Raw genomic sequence first — 17017 nt, 5'->3', positions numbered from 1 at the left:
TTTTAGGCGTGTCAGCTCTTTGGTGAACCAAGGTGGTTTACTAGAAACCGACGGATAGATTAACTAATTTAATTTGGACCTCGGTGATTTTAAATGCAAACAACACAAAAGTTCGGAGCGCAAGGCAAAAACACGACCGTTCGCTATGAAAGTCAAAGATTTGTGCTCCCGATTTGTATACCTACAATTTGCCTACAAACCACCGGGGTTTATTAACATTTCATATTTGGTGTTTCTAATAATTCACTTCGTTCACTTCGCGTGTGCATGCTACTTTTCTATTTGTGTTGATTAATTCAATTTAAATTACATTTCAGTTTGGGCTGCTGCGGTTGCTTTGAATTTTTATACCCTTTGTAACGTCCTGTCGTCCGTGGATAGCTAGCGGGACGTCCAGGGTTCGTGCAGGAATATTTATTTGATTCAGGCGTGGTTGCTGTAAGAGATTCCGACCCAGTCCCAGAGTAGAACGCTAGAGGATTATGCCGTAAATGTATCTTAATGTTTATTTACTTAAAAGGTACAATTCTCAATAATTTCTTGCCGGATCTCGATTCTGGGATACGCCGTAGTTCCGATTCGTCCTCCTCGTCCTGCTTTGCGGCTGTCCAGTAGGGAAGATGCCGAGAGTTTCGGACTCGCAAGTCAGCCGAGAGACTCGGACTCGAAAGTCTGCAGAGGTTCGGACTCGCAAGTCAGCAGAGAGAATCGGACTCGAAAATCGGTAGTAGTTTGGACTCGCAAGTCAGCAGAGAGAATCGGACTCTGAAGTCGGCAGTATTTTGGACTCGCAAGTCAGCAGAGAGAATCGGACTCGAAAGTCGGCAGAGTTTCGGATTCGCAAGTCAGCCGAGAGAATCGGACTCGAAAGTCGGCAGAGATTCTAACTACGATTTATAAATAGGAACCTGAGTTCCCAAAAAGTGAAGAAGACCTTTCCAACCCTATAAAGTATATACATTCTTGATCAGCATCTAGCCATGTCCGTCTGTCCCTCTGTCTATCTGTCCGTCTGTCCGCGTCTACTCAAACTAGTCCCTCAGTTTTAAAACTATCTGAATGAAACTTTGCATATAGTCTTCTATATACTCTCACTGCTATGTATACATATATACTCGTATATGCTATACGAGTATATAGTTGCCATAAAAATGCCGATAAATTTGTATAAAAAAATTTATAACTTAGCTGTTTTTTTTGACATTTCGCTGTCCCAAGTGAACCGTGTTCGAAAATCTTTAGAGCGCTTGCTTGATCTTTGCTTTATCTCTGATCCGGCAAGAGTTAGTTTAGCCAGGGTGGCGCCCCTGACGCAACGCGAAGATCCCTATCATCCCACTTTCGATGTGACTATCGACATTGGGACTGTTCCACGAAGTAAATCTGACTGTCCAGCCCAAGAAGACTTCTGCTTTAGCAAGACGGATTTCGTACGGCTAAATAATTTCCTAATTGATTACAACTGGTCCGATCTATACACATGCACTGACATGGCGGAAGCCGTGGATATTTTTTATCGTGTTATGAATTCATTTTTTATTGAATGTGTTCCGTTATACTGTCCGTCTACATCAAACAAGCCTCCTTGGTTTAGCAAAGAGTTGAACGCCTCAAAAATAGAAAATCAAATCTGTATGCTAAATATCAACGTACCGGTTCTCCGATTGCCCTATCTAGTTATTTATCAGCTCGATCCACTTTTACCGTATATAACGCGCAGTGCTACAATAATTATTTGACTCGTTGCAGGTCCCAGTTTTCTGAGGACCCACAACAGTTTTATAATTTTGTTAAATCTAAGCGTAAACCCATTACTCATCCGTCCTCGCTCTCTTTTGGTAATTCAACAACAGATAATGATCAGGCAATAGCCGATCTTTTTGCTCAGTTTTTTGAAACCACTTACTCCAACTTAATAGACCCAAATCAGGCTTATCCTTACATCATCCCCAAATCGATCCAAATCTTCAGTCCTACCTTAAACGAAAGCTCTCTTCTTATAGATCTTCATCGTGTTAAGCCAGTTTTTTTTACCAGGTCCCGACGGAATACCAGGCTGCGTGCTTAGGAATTGTGCCGAGGCCTTATCCTTAGAAACCTCCCACTTTCTCCTTATTTGGAAGGAATCATTCGTTATTCCTCTCCACAAAAAAGGCAAATTGGAGGCCAACAATTACAGAGGAATCTTTAAGTTGTCGGCCATCCCTAAACTGTTCGAAAATGTTATTACTCCTCATCTGCAGCACCTGTGTAGTAGAGGTGGAGAATAATCGATGTTTGTGGACATCGATGTTTTCGATGTTTTTGGTGAAAAACATCGATGTTTAATCGATGTTTAACAAAATTTTTTTTTTTGTTATTATATTTTAATTTTTATTAATATTTTTGTTTTTGTTAAGGAACAGAAGCTTATCGACGACTGATGGCGATAAGCGAGTGCGACAGTCCGAAATCATTTGGCCTGCCTTGCTAAAGAGGCGTTCAGACTCGCATGAGGATGCTAGAATACAAGGGAACTTTTTCGAGATCTTTTTAAATGGTTCATCAGTTGACATCTGAAATAAGATATTTTGTTTAATTGAATATTTGAAGAACAAAAGACTTAGCATATAAAGTTTTACCTCCCAATACGCCAAGGGATCGCACTTTTCCGGTTGGTTCCCTTTCTCTAGATGTTGGTGTAAGAGTATAATGGAATCCGCCCGAAGTGATTGAACTGTTGTCTCCATTTTAGTTTTGAGGAATGAGAACCGTGTAGGTTCCTCTGTTGGTGGTGCTGGCTGCGGTCGTGGAGTTGTTGTCATAACGGAGTTCAGCTCTTCCTGCAAAGCCTTGGCCGCTTCCTCCGAGTTCGATTGGGCAAGGAACCCTTGCTTCTTGAATCGCGGATCGAGAATTGTTGCGATACGAGGAATCGTTCTAGTTTCATATGCAAACAATCTTTCCCTTAGACGAGTCTTCATGTAATCTGCGGCAGCGATTCCTTCAATTGTTTTGAAATCGAATCCATTAACTTTGTGGAAAAGTTCACAAATTACAGGAATGATCAACGAAATTGAGACATTGGTGTTCGTCGAAACCGACAAGGTTGCATCCGCGCATGGAGCAAGCAATATCGAAATCTCTTTCAAAACGTCAATTTCTTCGGCAGACAACGGTGAAGGGGCATTGTGAGATACAGCCAATACTACACCAATATATTCGTTTGTCAGAATTACTCGCTTGATCATTTCGTATCCGCTATTCCAGCGCGTCGGCATTTCTTGAACCAGGCCATATGGAGTTTCTGTTTTTTGTGCTGCTTTGAATTTTGCATACGCAGTCGAGCTTCTTTTAAAAAACGATACAACAGTCTTGCATTTGCTTAGAATTTCCTCTAATATTGGCTGTTTTAATATGTCCTGGACCTGCAGGTTAATAGTGTGGGCCACACACGGCAAGTGTTTGTATTTTAATGAAACGCACGCCTTTTTCATGGAAGCGTCGTTATCAGACACAAGACATACAACTTTTTGCGCTATCGCCCAGTCATCTAGCACCGATATTATCGTTTCTGCTATATTTGCAGCGGTGTGATTTGTTGGCGTTAGAAGATGTTGTGTTGATAAAATTGCCGATTCCAATTTGAAAGTATTGGATATGAAATGGCATGTAATGGTTATGTAGCCCTCGTTGGCTCGAGATGTCCACAAATCAGTTGTTAGTGCCAGATGTTTACACTGTTTAGAATTCCTCTCAGCGTTTCTTTGCATTTTTCGTACTCTCTTGGCAAACAAACATCCCGCAAGTATGTTCTACTTGGCAATTTGTATCGAGGATCCATCTTTTTAAGAAGGGCAATAAAACCTTACAATTACACGTTTGGCTTGCCAAACATCGATGTTACCGATGTTTTGAAAACATCGATTACATCGATGTTAACATCGATTTTTCTCCACCTCTACTGTGTAGGTCAATTATTTCTCCATGTCAACATGGTTTTATTAAGCTAAGATCAGTTACAACCAATCTTTTGGAGCTCACTTCCTTTATTATAAAGGGATACCGAAAAAACTTTCAGACAGATGTAATCTATACTGATTTCAGTAAAGCATTTGACTCTTTTAACCATTCTCTTCTTGTTCGGAAACTCGATTTAATGGGATTTCCGACTGATCTTCCTTATTGGATCTCATGGGCATTTAATTAATTAAATTATAGATTTATAGACATATGTCTGCCCAGTCCCATGTCCTGGTCATTGAGCCTTTCTACGAAGCAGCCACAAACAGCTGATCCACAAGCAGTTGATCCCCTGGACCACCAGTACACGGTGCTCTTCACCAGCTCCGTGCTCAGCCTGGCCGAGCTGGTTGGCCTGCGTCCCGATCTGGGCAAATGCCCATTCGCAAGAAAGTGGAGCACAAATGCGAGGTTCTGTACTTTCCCATCAAGTTCAAAGAGTTCCCCAGGAGGCTTGAGAATACCCTTTAGCCGGAATGCCTGGATCTGGTTTGGCCCCATCGTTGGAAGCATGACAAGAATTCCGAGCTCCTGGCCCAAGTACTCATCGAGCTAAACGATTGCCAAGTGGACTTTAGGGTCACCATTTGCGGTGAGAGCTACCAAACGGTGCATCTCCAGGAGAAACTGGGCGCCAAGCTCATCAGCTTTGGGGCCTTGTCCCGCGAGGATTATGTGAAGACTTTGCTTGCCGGCGACATTGTAATCTCCACCGCTGACCATGAGTTCTTTGGCGTGGCCGTGCTGGAGGCCACCTACTGTGGCTGCTATCACATTGCCCCAATTAAGCTGGTTTACCCGGAGATCTATCCCAAGGAAAACTTATTCAACACGAGCAAATCCCTGATGAAGATGCTGGCCAACTTGTGCCGAAATCCAAGAGTGTTTTGCACGCGTCGTGATAAGTTCTTTGAGATGTTCTCCTTTGAACCATACTCGGCTGAGCATCTGTTACCCATTTATATGGATAAAATAAATGGAGATGATCTTAGGGTTACATCTGGCGTCCCGCAAGGGAGTCATTTGGATCCCCTATTGTTTACATTATTTATTAACGATCTGCCCGAAGTTTTGACAAAATTCAGATTCACGCTGGTGACGTCAAACTTTATGTGTAATTTAACGACGCTTCTTGCCAGTCAGACTTACAGACAAATCTTAACAATTTTCAAATACGATGGCGCGAAAACTTATTAAACTTAAATGACTCTAAATGCAAGCTAATGACATTCTCCCGTGTCGTTCCTAAATCTGCAACTTATACGCTGAGCTGCTGCTCTTTGGAAAAAATTATTATAGTTGATGATTTGGGTGTCCGTCTGGATCCTAAACTTGACTTTATCGATCATATTTCGTGCATGGTGAATAAAGCCAGGGGTGTGCTTGGTTTCATTAAACGGTGGTCGAATGAATTCAACGACCCCTATGTTACAAAATCTTTATATACTTCACTTGTTTGTCCTATCTTAGAATATGGATCCTGTTATCCTTTTTTATTTATTTCCTTCGTACCTACTAACTGCTAACAAAACAAGCACGTGCTTGATGTCGCAAGTTCCACTGGATATGTACTGTACATAGTGCATCAACGTCTGGCAAAAAAAAAAAACCATATAGCTGCCATATAATTGATCGACAAATTTTTCGAAAAAAATTATGGATGTTTTTCGACACATTTTCCCTATTTTTAAGATTTATCGATTTTTGATTATATCAGAATTTCGGTTTTAGTTTTCTGAAAATCAGACTACTATATATTAAAGATTCCATAGAAACGATCGGAAAATTAATAGAAAAAGTATAACATTGTTTGTTTTTTTTCAACGTTTTTTTTATCATTTTAGAGATATTGCCATTATTTATTATTTTTATTAGAATTCCAGTTTTAATTTTATGAAAATACGACGACTTTATCATGTAGCTATCAGAGAATGAACGATTAAGCTTTATATTTATACCCTTGCAGGGTGTTATAATTTCAGTCAAAAGTTTGCAACGCAGTGAAGGAGACCTTTCCGATCCTATAAAGTATATATATTCTTGATCAGCATCAACTAGCCATGTCCGTCTGTTCGTCCGCCCGTCCGTCCGTCTGTCCGTTTCTACGCAAAACTAGTCCCTCAGTTTTAAATCTATCTGAATGAAACTTAGCATATAGTCTTCTATATACTCTCACTGCTATATATGTCGGAACGGGCCGGATCGGACGACTATATCATATAGCTGCCATACAAATGTTCGATAAATTTTTAGAAAAAAATTTTAACTTGGCTGTTTTTCAATATTATTCCATCATTTTTGAGATATAGCCTTTTTATATTATTCCAGAATTTTGGTAAAAATTTTATGAAAATCGGACCGCTATATCTTATAGCTGCCATAGGAACGATAGGGAAATTAATCAAAAAAATTATAACTTCGTTGTTTTTCAACGTATTTTAATCTACTTTGACACATGAGCTTCTGGTATTATTTCAAAATTTTGGTAAAAATTTTATGAAAATCGGACGACTATATCTTATAGCTGTCATAGGAACAATCGGGAAATTAATAGAAAAAAATTATAACTTCATTTTTTTCAACGTATTTTCATCTACACTGAGATATAAGCTTATTTTATTATTTCAGAATTGTATTATAAATTTTATGAAAATCGGACAACTATATCATATAGCTGCCATAGAAACGATCGGTAGATGTAGAGAAAATGTAAAACTGGGAATGTAAACTGTAACTGTCTAACTGTAAACATAATAAGTATAGGTAAAATGTAATGAAATTATATCTGCAAGGGTATACAAACTTCGGCGTGCCGAAGTTAGCTTCCTTTCTTATAACTTAACTTTGATTAAAATAAAAGGTTATATAAATCGGCAATTAGCTTATACTGTCTTCCCACACAGCACATTTGTGAGGAACGTTTGGGATTTTTCACAAATGTGAAACTCGTGTTCCCACACAACATTAAAGCACATTTAACATCCGAACAGCTGATCGATCAGCTGTGGCTCATGAAAACGTAAAGGCTGTCGAATTGGCAGTTGCAAATTTGAAATGGAGCATTTACCAACTATTTTGGCTGTTGTACAACAGCAAAAGGCACAGATTGCGTCAGAATTTATCTGCAATAAATTTAAATGAATAAAATGACAAGCAAATTTTAGTTTTTCTAATGATTTTTCTCTAACAAAGAGCAAATTCCCCGAAGAGTGTCTATAGGTGGTATAGGCATCCAAAATCTTTAAAATAAGGTAGAGGTAGGCGGTTTATATTAAATAGTAACAATTGGGGACATATTGGGGCAAGAATATACAGAAAAAACGCCAACAACTATTTTGGGCATGCTTGTAGCTTTGGCGCCACGTTTTAAATTCCATATCTCATTTGTTCCTCGCCAATTTGTTTACATTTTCGTGGTGAATGGTCAAATTAAGAAGAAGATTCAGAGTTGCACCGAAAAACTATCGCCTAACTATCGCCAAACAAACCTTGGTTAGATTTTAATGTTGAACTAACGTCGGTACATTTGGGAAAATTCGGAACGGCAAAACCTTATGGAGCATTTATTCAACGGATGTTGAATGCGCTTTAATGTTGTGTGGGAAGACCCTATTATGCTAATGCTTAATATTGTTATACTATAATATTATATTAATTTACAATGCTATGTTTCAATATTTTCTTGATTACTAAAATACTTAAGTACTTTCTTAGGGTAATGGCTGCCGCAATGTCTTTAACGTTTGGACGGGGAGGAGCGCTGCTTGGAAACCTAATATTCGGATTTCTTATTGACTACAATTGCATTATTCCACTTATTCTTTTTTCGGGAATGTTATTTTGTAAGTAAAAAATCAATCAACATTAATTATATTAGTAGTAATTAAATCTTTTATATAGTATGTGCGTTTTTATGTTGGCTTTTACCAAAAACTGGATCGCAAGCACTGGATTAAACCTACGATACTGGAATAAATTTATTTACTTACCATGTAAATAATCTGTAGCAATCAAAAATTTTAATAATAAAATAGTTGTTTTTTTTTGCCTGTTACTGTTACAAAAAAAATATATATATAAATAAATAAATTAGTTAACAAACATTTTTTTAAGAGGGTAAATTGGCAAAGCCAAGTAAAATTTTCCTACTTTCAGTTGTTTCTAAATGACAAGGAAGAAATGATTGATTCGTTCTTCCAAGTGAATGGACATGTTTTTTTCTTGCGCTCTCGTTTTGTGTATAATTTGCCTTAAATCCACCAGGGCCTTGTGATATTATCTATTTGGTGCTTTAATAAATTTCCGATCACCCCGCGCGTGCATGCAGCTTTTCTGCTTGTTTTTTAATTAAATATAAATTCTCAATATGCCGCTGCACTTCCTAATCTCTAGAACTCTCTTCTAAACGTGAAAGGTACCATGGCAAGTCGATAAAATGATTTCAGATATTGTCTGTTTTGTAAAAATCTGTAAAAAGGCTTTTTTCTTACAGCGATCTTACCATCGGCTGTTGGCAACATAGCGCACGCTAATACGGTCTTCCCACACAGCGCATTTGTGAGGAACGTTTGGGATTTTTCACAAATGTGAAACTCGTGTTCCCACACAGCATTAAAGCGCATTTAGCATCCGAGCAGCTGATCGATCAGCTGTGAGCTCATGAAAACGTAAACAAAGGCTGTCGAATTGGCAGTTGCAAATTTGAAATGGAGCATTTACCAACTATTTTGGCTGTTGTACAACAGCAAAAGGCACAGATTGCGTCAGAATTTATCCGCAATAAATTTAAATGAATTAAATGACAAGGAATTTTAGTTTTTCTAATGATTTTTCTCTAACAAAGAGCAAATTCCCCGAAGAGTGTCTATAGGTGGTATAGGCATCCAAAATCTTTAAAATAAGGTAGAGATAGGCGGTTTATATTAAATAGTAACAATTGGGGACATATTGGGGCAAGAATATACAGAAAAAACGCCAACAACTATTTGGGCATGCTTGTAGCTTTGGCGCCACGTTTTAAATTCCATATCTCATTTGTTCCTCGCCAAGTTTGTTTACATTTTCGTGGTGAATGGTCAAATTTTCAGAGTTGCACCGAAGAACTATCGCCTAACTATCGCCAAACAAACCATGGTTAGTTCAGCATTAAAATCTAATGCTGAACTAACGCCGGGCCATTTGGGAAAATTCGGAACGGCAAAACCTTATGGAGCATTTGTTCAACGGATGCTAAATGCGCTTTAACGCTGTGTGGGAAGACCCTATAAGTGCATAGGTCTAGCTGCCCGGACCATCGATGACGTGTCCAAAAACAACGGCTTAATTTAATTGCTGTGAGGCCTTCCGCAAGGTGGAAAAGGATATGATGTCGTGCATGCGGCAAGCCAAGGGCGGTCTTAAAGAGCTGTTATTGAGTTTTCGAAAAACTCAAGATATGCTCTTGGCGCTGGATACTCAATTTAATAGCCTCAGCCCCAGTCCAGTTTTCTACCAGGGTGTCAGGCCCGGAATACTGGCCGAAATTGGTAGAGTTGATAATCAGTCTGCCTTGCCAAAACCCCTTATAATACCACCAACGAAACAGTTATTAGTTTCACTGCTGTCACCTGAACCAACATCGGAAGATGTTATAGCTTTTACACGAAGCAAAACAAAAGCCGAAAAAAAAATTAAGGTGGAAAAATTTTAATTTGCTTATCCAAGGAACATTTGTTCTTTCAAAATAAATGTTTCTGACGAATACTTTAACATACTATGCTCTGTACAAATTTGGCCACAGCATGTGGTTGTCAAAGGAGGTAAGAAAAAGGAAAAGCGGCCAGTAGGAGCTACGCTTCCTAGGCCCGATTGGACCACTGCGCCTTCTACATATGTTATTTCCGTCCCAAAAAAATAAGCAACTTCCTTGGTATCTCCTATCTGAACGCAAGAGGCTTACGCAGTAAGCTTCCTGAATTGTATTCTGATAGTCTCACATTTGCTTCCGAAGTTAATGTGTTCACAGAAACCGGGTTAAAGCCGGACATTCTGAGCTCCGAAGTTTTTCCAGTTTTGTTCAAAGTATACCGGCCAGATCGGCCTATTAGACGTTGGGGAGGTGTCCTTATAGCGATCGACTCCACTCTTACGTCCGATTTAATAACCTTCGAGGAGTGCAACGATGTTAAATTCCTTTGCTTTCGGATTGGTTCGAACTATACATCTGCTCTGACGTGGGTGATGCCGTGGATATTTTTTATGGTGCTATAAATTCATTTTTTACTGACTATCCGTTAACATCGAATAAGCCTACTTGGGTTACGTACTAACGCTTTCGAGCGCCACTTTTTCCCCGTGAAATAAAATGTTGTTTTTAATATTAGTGTTTTTGTATTCAATTATTAAGTTCGCAAGAAAAGACAATCCCTGTGAATCCGCTCCACCATTACAAAGTGATGCCGTTCGGGCTCACGAATGCATCCCAAACAATGACTCGTCTCATGGACAAAGTCATTCCCGCATCGTTGAGGAAAGAAGTATTTAAGTATGTGGGAGTCAAGCCGATTGGCAACGCTGAAATAGAACTTTCTTGTAACTTGTTTGGCAACGAACCAGATTAGCAAACTATCGATTCTGCTAAAAATGTATCGATACTCCTTTTCGTAAAATGCCTAAAAAAATCCCCTAAAACGGACTATCGTAGCTGTGGTCACTCTTGATCTGAGCATTTCCGTTCCCTTGTGACGGTTGGTCATTCCGGTGCCTTAAGGATGGCCAGGGTTCGTCTCAGAAATTTATTTATTGTCTGAGGTTGTTGCTGCAAGGACCCGGGTTCCAGAGGACAGGGCCAATAGTTAGGTTATACTTGGACTGATAAATTTATTGTGGGGTAACGGTACAATGAGGTGAGAAGGTTGGGTTGATCTGGGGTTAGAGATATCGGCTCGGGCCCGCTGCACTTCGAGATGGGTCGTCCTTCTTGGGATGCGTTCGGTCGCACTCTCGCCCACTGTCCGATCGCGTGCCGGGGTTCCGGGTGTCCGGGGCTTCCTAGGAGGACGAGAGTAACTGGTGGAGGCCCTGAGGTCTTCCCAATTCCGAAATAGTTAGTAAAGGCCCTAAGGTCTTCCAATTGAGGATATGGTTAGTGAAGGCCCTAAGGTCTTCCAACAGTAGAGAAGTGTGCAGAGGCCCTCAGGTCTTTCAAAAAGTAGAGACGTGTGTAGAGGCCCTGAGGTGAGAATGAGATGTTTTGTAGAGGCCCTACGGTCTTCTAGGATTGAGAAGTTGGTAGAGGTCTTCTAAGAGTGATAAGTTTGGTAGAGGCCCTAAGGTCTTTTAGGATTAAGAAGTTTGTAGAGGCCCTAAGGTCTTCTAAGGTTGAAAAGTTTGTAGAGGCCCTAAGGCCTTCTAAGGTTGAGGAGTTTGGGGAGGCCCTAAGGTCTTCCAAAATAGAGAAGTTTGTAGAGGCCTTAAGGTCTTCTAAGATTGAGAAGTTTGGGGAGACCCTAAGGTCTTCCAAGAGTGACACGTGCACGGAGGCCCTAAGGTCTACCGAGATATAAAGACTCATAGGCAGGCCCTGAGGTCTTCCAAGATTGAGACGTACAGAGAGGCCCTAAGGTCTACTAATATATATCAAGACTTATACGGAGGCCCTGAGGTCTACCGAGATATAGAGACGTACGTTGAGGCCCTAAGGTCTTCCACAAACTATAGACGTAAGATATGGTCGGGGTCCGACTATGTGTTACCGCTTTACCAGGATATCTTACTTGTCCGCGCTCCTCAGGTGCTGACTCCTTGCTGCTGGCTTACCCTTTGCTCTTGTTAGAGGACTTGGCCGATTGCCGGCCGAAAACTGAATGCTTCCCAAGGGCTGAAGCTCGCCTTATATAGCGCTCCGGTGCGGCCAAGTGTGATCATGGCGCGCGAATTTTGTACTGCGGGACGGGTTTTAATAAAAAAAATAAATAAATACGAACACGACTTTTAGTTTTTCAGTGGTGAATTATAACTGATTTGTCTTTATTCAAAAAGTCGTATTTAAAGGGTTTTACATTTGGGTTACAATTGGTTGGTGTTGGTGTACTTAACTTGAATTATGATTTAGCTTATTCTATATGATTGCGAAACATGCTGATTAGACTTATTCTATCTGCGGTGGTTTCGTTATGAACCCGGAAGCATATAGGAGTTTAATAACTCATGTCGCGAAATTGTTTACTAAAGGGCAATGAAATTAGGTCACGGTTGCGAAACCGGATGCTTACAAGAGTTTATTAACTCGTGTCGCGAAATTGCTTACTTTACATTTATAGAGTCCAATAACTCTTGAACTGTCTGGCTAATTGGTTTTGTTTGTGTATTATGGACTGGGAATGAAGTGGATCTGTACATAACTTCTCCCCCCTTTAGAAAAGAATTCTCCTGAATTCTATTACTGTTCAGTTGAATTTTAATTTTTTTGTGTTTTAATACAATCAGGGTTATTAATATGATTATTAATACAATTACAGCGGCATTAAAGGAGTAGATGATATCTTTGTGTGTCTTTAATTGTTTAATGTTTACCCAGTTTATTTTATTGTTTTCTAATATGCTTTCAAAAGTAATTTGTTTTGTAAAATTTTGGATTTGTTCCTTTTTTTCGAATAATATTTTTTCGTTTTCTTCTTCGACAGTGTTGGTAAAATAATTATTATCTATACCTATTGTACAATTTACAAAATGTATTAAGGTGTTATTTACAATTTGTATTGTTTTGTTGTTACAATTTTGATATAATGTTTCGTTATTCGCATTATTTATTACTATGGTTTCCTCGTCTAGTTCTATTATTTCCATCTCTTTACTTTTTATTAGTTTACAATTGTTTTTAATTATACAATGCTTGCTGTTTTTCATTTCTTTTAATTTTTTATTACTTTCGTATGTGTATGTAATGTTTTTATATTTAAATATAACTTCGGACTTGTGATCTATTTCAAAATGTTCATAATTAGGTACGGGAATTATTTGTTGGGTTTTTATTGTAATAAAGTTTGTAGGAATTTCGATAGCGAATATTAATAGATTATTTTTCAAAACTGCTGTAGCTAGCTTGAGATTATTTAGTTTGTTGAAATTTATATTATATTTTGTGATCTCAATATCTGTCAATATGCTGGGGTGTAAGATATTGTATCTGGCGGATGCAACGTTGTCTTGTAAATGTTCTATTTTATTTCTTATTAATTGAATTTTTATTTGTTGGTCATAATATAGGTTCTCCTGATTTCTTGTATTTTCATATTTGTTAATTGAACTTAACTGACTTCCTATAGCTCTCCTGTCTGATTGGATTAAATACCTTATGTGACTGATTGTGTCGTTGAAGTATGTGTTAATATAAATTTGTTTGTTTACTAACTCATTGGTTTCTTGCATGTTTTCCTTGAAATTAGATAAGTGATTTTCTATAACTTTTCTGTCTTCTTCGTCCATTGTTCCAAACAACCATTTTGCTCCACTGCCTACTGCGTTAACCAGTCCTCTTCTTTTACGTGTATGATTTCCATATAATGTGTATAGTTTATGTTTTGTCTCTGTTAGTTGTGTCTCTAATATATGTTTGTTGTCGTTTTTTAACATTTGTATGTTGGTTTCTAGATCACCTAACGTGTCGTCGATGTCTTTTAAATTAATTATGTGAACTATTATGTCTGTAGTCGTTACTATAGCTTGGTCTTTTATATCTATTAGTGCGTATCCGTCTTGGTCAAGTATCTGTTGAGTCGTCAATGTTCCTGATATTGTCGTTATTGTTAACAGCATTAATATTGTCGTCATCAGCGTTTTCGTGTTCACTCTCAGGTCACAGATTCTTCGGTAGATTTGGTGTGGTTCTGTATCTGGTCGGTAACGTAGTTTTAATGTCGCCTTGATTAGCTCCCAGTTGTCGGGTTCCGGTACGTTTATTACTACATCCTTCGCTTGTCCTTGAATCGTCCTGTAGAATATGGTCCTGGTGGCTTCTCGTTTCAGTTCCGGATCTTCGATGGATTGGAGCAGATACTCGACGCTGCTGAAGAAGGAGTTAATCGAGATGTCCCCTGTTCCTGTGAACGTCGCCAGATGGTTTATAGTTTTGAACAGCCTTCCTTGTTGGGCATAGTTGGCAGGGTTATTTTGTAGTTGTACATAGGCTTGTTGGAGTTGCTCCAACTGCTGTTCCCTGATTGCCAGTTGCTCCAGTAGGTCTGCCTGTGGCATACGGGGGTTTTCCTGTGCCATTCTTGCCTCGTCGTATTTATTCGCTCGGTTCCGTCTTCTTGCTGCCGTCTTGGGTGTTGGGTCAATTTTAGCTTGACTTAGAAGTCCACTTATTTTTAGTTGAACTCCCTCGACGTCCTTGTCAACTTATTTTTAGTTGAGCTTCCTGGAATTCCTTGGCTTTAGAAGTCTACTTATTTTTAGTCAAACTCCTTCTAAGTCCTTGTCAACTGATTTTTAGTTGAGCTTCCTGGGATTCCTTGGCAACTTATTTGTAGTTGCACTTTGTGAGTTATTTCACTGCACTTGTTTTTGTCGGTCGTTTGTACGTTTTAAAAAATTTTTTTTTTTATTTTCCGTTTCTCCGTTTTGTTTAAATTTATTTATTTATTCGGTTCGATCACTGGATCCTTTTTAATAAGAAAGAATCCTACCGGCTGCGCCAATTTTGTACTGCGGGACGGGTTTTAATAAAAAAAATAAATAAATACGAACACGACTTTTAGTTTTTCAGTGGTGAATTATAACTGATTTGTCTTTATTCAAAAAGTCGTATTTAAAGGGTTTTACATTTGGGTTACAATTGGTTGGTGTTGGTGTACTTAACTTGAATTATGATTTAGCTTATTCTATATGATTGCGAAACATGCTGATTAGACTTATTCTATCTGCGGTGGTTTCGTTATGAACCCGGAAGCATATAGGAGTTTAATAACTCATGTCGCGAAATTGTTTACTAAAGGGCAATGAAATTAGGTCACGGTTGCGAAACCGGATGCTTACAAGAGTTTATTAACTCGTGTCGCGAAATTGCTTACTTTACATTTATAGAGTCCAATAACTCTTGAACTGTCTGGCTAATTGGTTTTGTTTGTGTATTATGGACTGGGAATGAAGTGGATCTGTACATAACTCGCGCGCCCTTTTGGGTTGAATTTAAATTGGTGCCCTTGATTTGCGGTTGGTTGACTGCATTTTATTTTCTTTTGATTCTTTCTTTCTTTGACTTCATTGGATTTTCATGTTCTTTCTTTTCTAATTGTTTCCTTAATTCTACTAATTTGTTTTGATTGTACTTCAGGTTTTTTTTCTAATTCTTATTCCTACTGGTATCCTATTGTAACATATTTATATATACCTTAACCTATTTATTTGTGGGCGTTACGCGTCACACTCCCCCCTCCTTTTGGAGGCGCTGTCCTCCATCAGCGTCACTGGCGCTGCCGGTAGTTGCTGGCGGCTGCTGCGTGGCGGTGAATGCTGATGATCTGCAGCTGCCGATGGTTGTTGGCGGCTGCTGCGCGGTGGCGACCGCTGGCGGACTGGCGCTGCCGGTAGTTTCTGGCGGCTGCTGCGTGGCGGCGAATGCTCCGTATGCGGTGCCGAGTGCTCGCGTGCGTTGGCGGCTGCACACGACGATTGTGCCGCACGTATCGGTGACTGGCGGCTTGACGACGCTGTTTCGCCCGGTGGCGGTACTTCGCCTCTGCGCCCTGGTGACTGCTGCCGCGCATCTGTCCCTGTCTGCGGCGTGTGCGCAATCCGCCCCTTCCTGCCGGCATCTCTGTTCTCGCCGCCATGCCCATCTTTGCCAGTGCCGTCCTCTTCCTGGTGCCCCCCGCCATTGCCGTTGCCTCGATGATCTTCGCCGTCCTGGTCGCCGCTGCGAGGTTCGCGTGGCGCTGCCGGAACTTCCTCATGCTTTATTGCTTTATTTACTTTATTTCCTACAATATATACATACACTACACATAAACATGGATGGCTTAACAGTTAACAGAAAGAATACGAATCGGACGCCCAGCGGTACCGCCGCCTGGCATTGCTTCGCGGGCGCGGTGACCCCTACTCCGTCTGCTCCTTTCGCCTTCGCTCCAACTCCCTGAGAGACTTCATAACTTCCGCGGCGAATGTCGCTGCAGCCTCCCACACTCGCTGGTCTGCCAGCATCATCGGCACTAGTGTCTCAGCCGAGATTCTGGGCCCTGCTACCGCCTCCAGCTCATGTCGCTCGTGGTCAAACCGGCGGCACTCGAACAGCACATGCTGAGCGTCCTCGACGACGCCGGAGCCACACTCTGGTCTCGTGGCCGAATCGCTTTAAGTAGCTGCGGAAGCAGCCATGTCTGCCAATCGCTTGAGTGAGGTAGAAATCTACCTGCCCATGCGACCTCTCTATAGGTTCGGGATGAGCTTGTGCGTCCAGCGTCTTTTCTGCGAGGAGTCCAAACGGTTTTGCCAGTTCTCGAGGCTCCTCCTTCTGGCGGTAACCTTCGACTCTGCTCTAATCTGCAGGGTTGCTCTGACGAAACCGTCAGCCGCCTTGATGTCGCACATCTGCTGCGCACTCGCTCCGCACAGCCACAGGGCCGCTTTGCCAGTACGGTCCGTGGCCCAGTCTCGGCTGTTTCCCATCTTGTATGGCTCGCTGAGGATAGCTACCTCTGAGCCGCGTTCGCGCACCGTCTGCGTCAGAAGGTCCTGCGCGGCCCTGCAGTGATTCAGGTTTAACTGAATTAGCTGCATTTGGTTGGTTTATTCCCATCCCCTCCGCCAGCAGCTGGCCAGCCACTGCCGCCTGCCTGCTGCCTTGTGTCCTTACTACCGGCCGCCTTGCAAAGGAAACAAAAGGGCTCGTTGGCGCATCTGGCTGCCGACTCTCCGCATTTGATGCAGCAGGCACTCCTATCCACCGGGTTCTTGCAGTGGTTCGCAATGTGCCCGATTTCCAGGCATCTGAAGCACCGCGGTGGACCGGATCTTTCCCGGATCCTACACATCG

The 17017-nt window shown here is 40.8% G+C and overlaps 1 long non-coding RNA gene and 1 pseudogene across 2 annotated transcripts in view; both read left to right on the top strand.

The window, feature by feature from the left end:
• LOC138928930 (uncharacterized) overlaps positions 1–8075 on the top strand; it is a 1213248-nt gene extending 1205173 nt beyond the window's left edge. For both annotated transcript variants that reach the window (XR_011445338.1, XR_011445337.1), the window contains 2 exons: positions 7717–7844; positions 7903–8075. This is a non-coding gene — a long non-coding RNA (uncharacterized lncRNA). The remainder of the gene's footprint in view (positions 1–7716; positions 7845–7902) is intronic.
• LOC108072069 (tRNA-queuosine alpha-mannosyltransferase-like) lies at positions 4378–5120 on the top strand (annotated as a pseudogene).
• Positions 8076–17017: the final 8942 nt, after the last annotated feature.

The sequence above is a fragment of the Drosophila kikkawai genome, chromosome 3R, assembly GCF_030179895.1.
Source record: "Drosophila kikkawai strain 14028-0561.14 chromosome 3R, DkikHiC1v2, whole genome shotgun sequence".
Taxonomy (NCBI): Eukaryota; Metazoa; Arthropoda; class Insecta; order Diptera; family Drosophilidae; genus Drosophila; species Drosophila kikkawai.
This window is presented reverse-complemented; position numbering and strand designations above follow the sequence as displayed.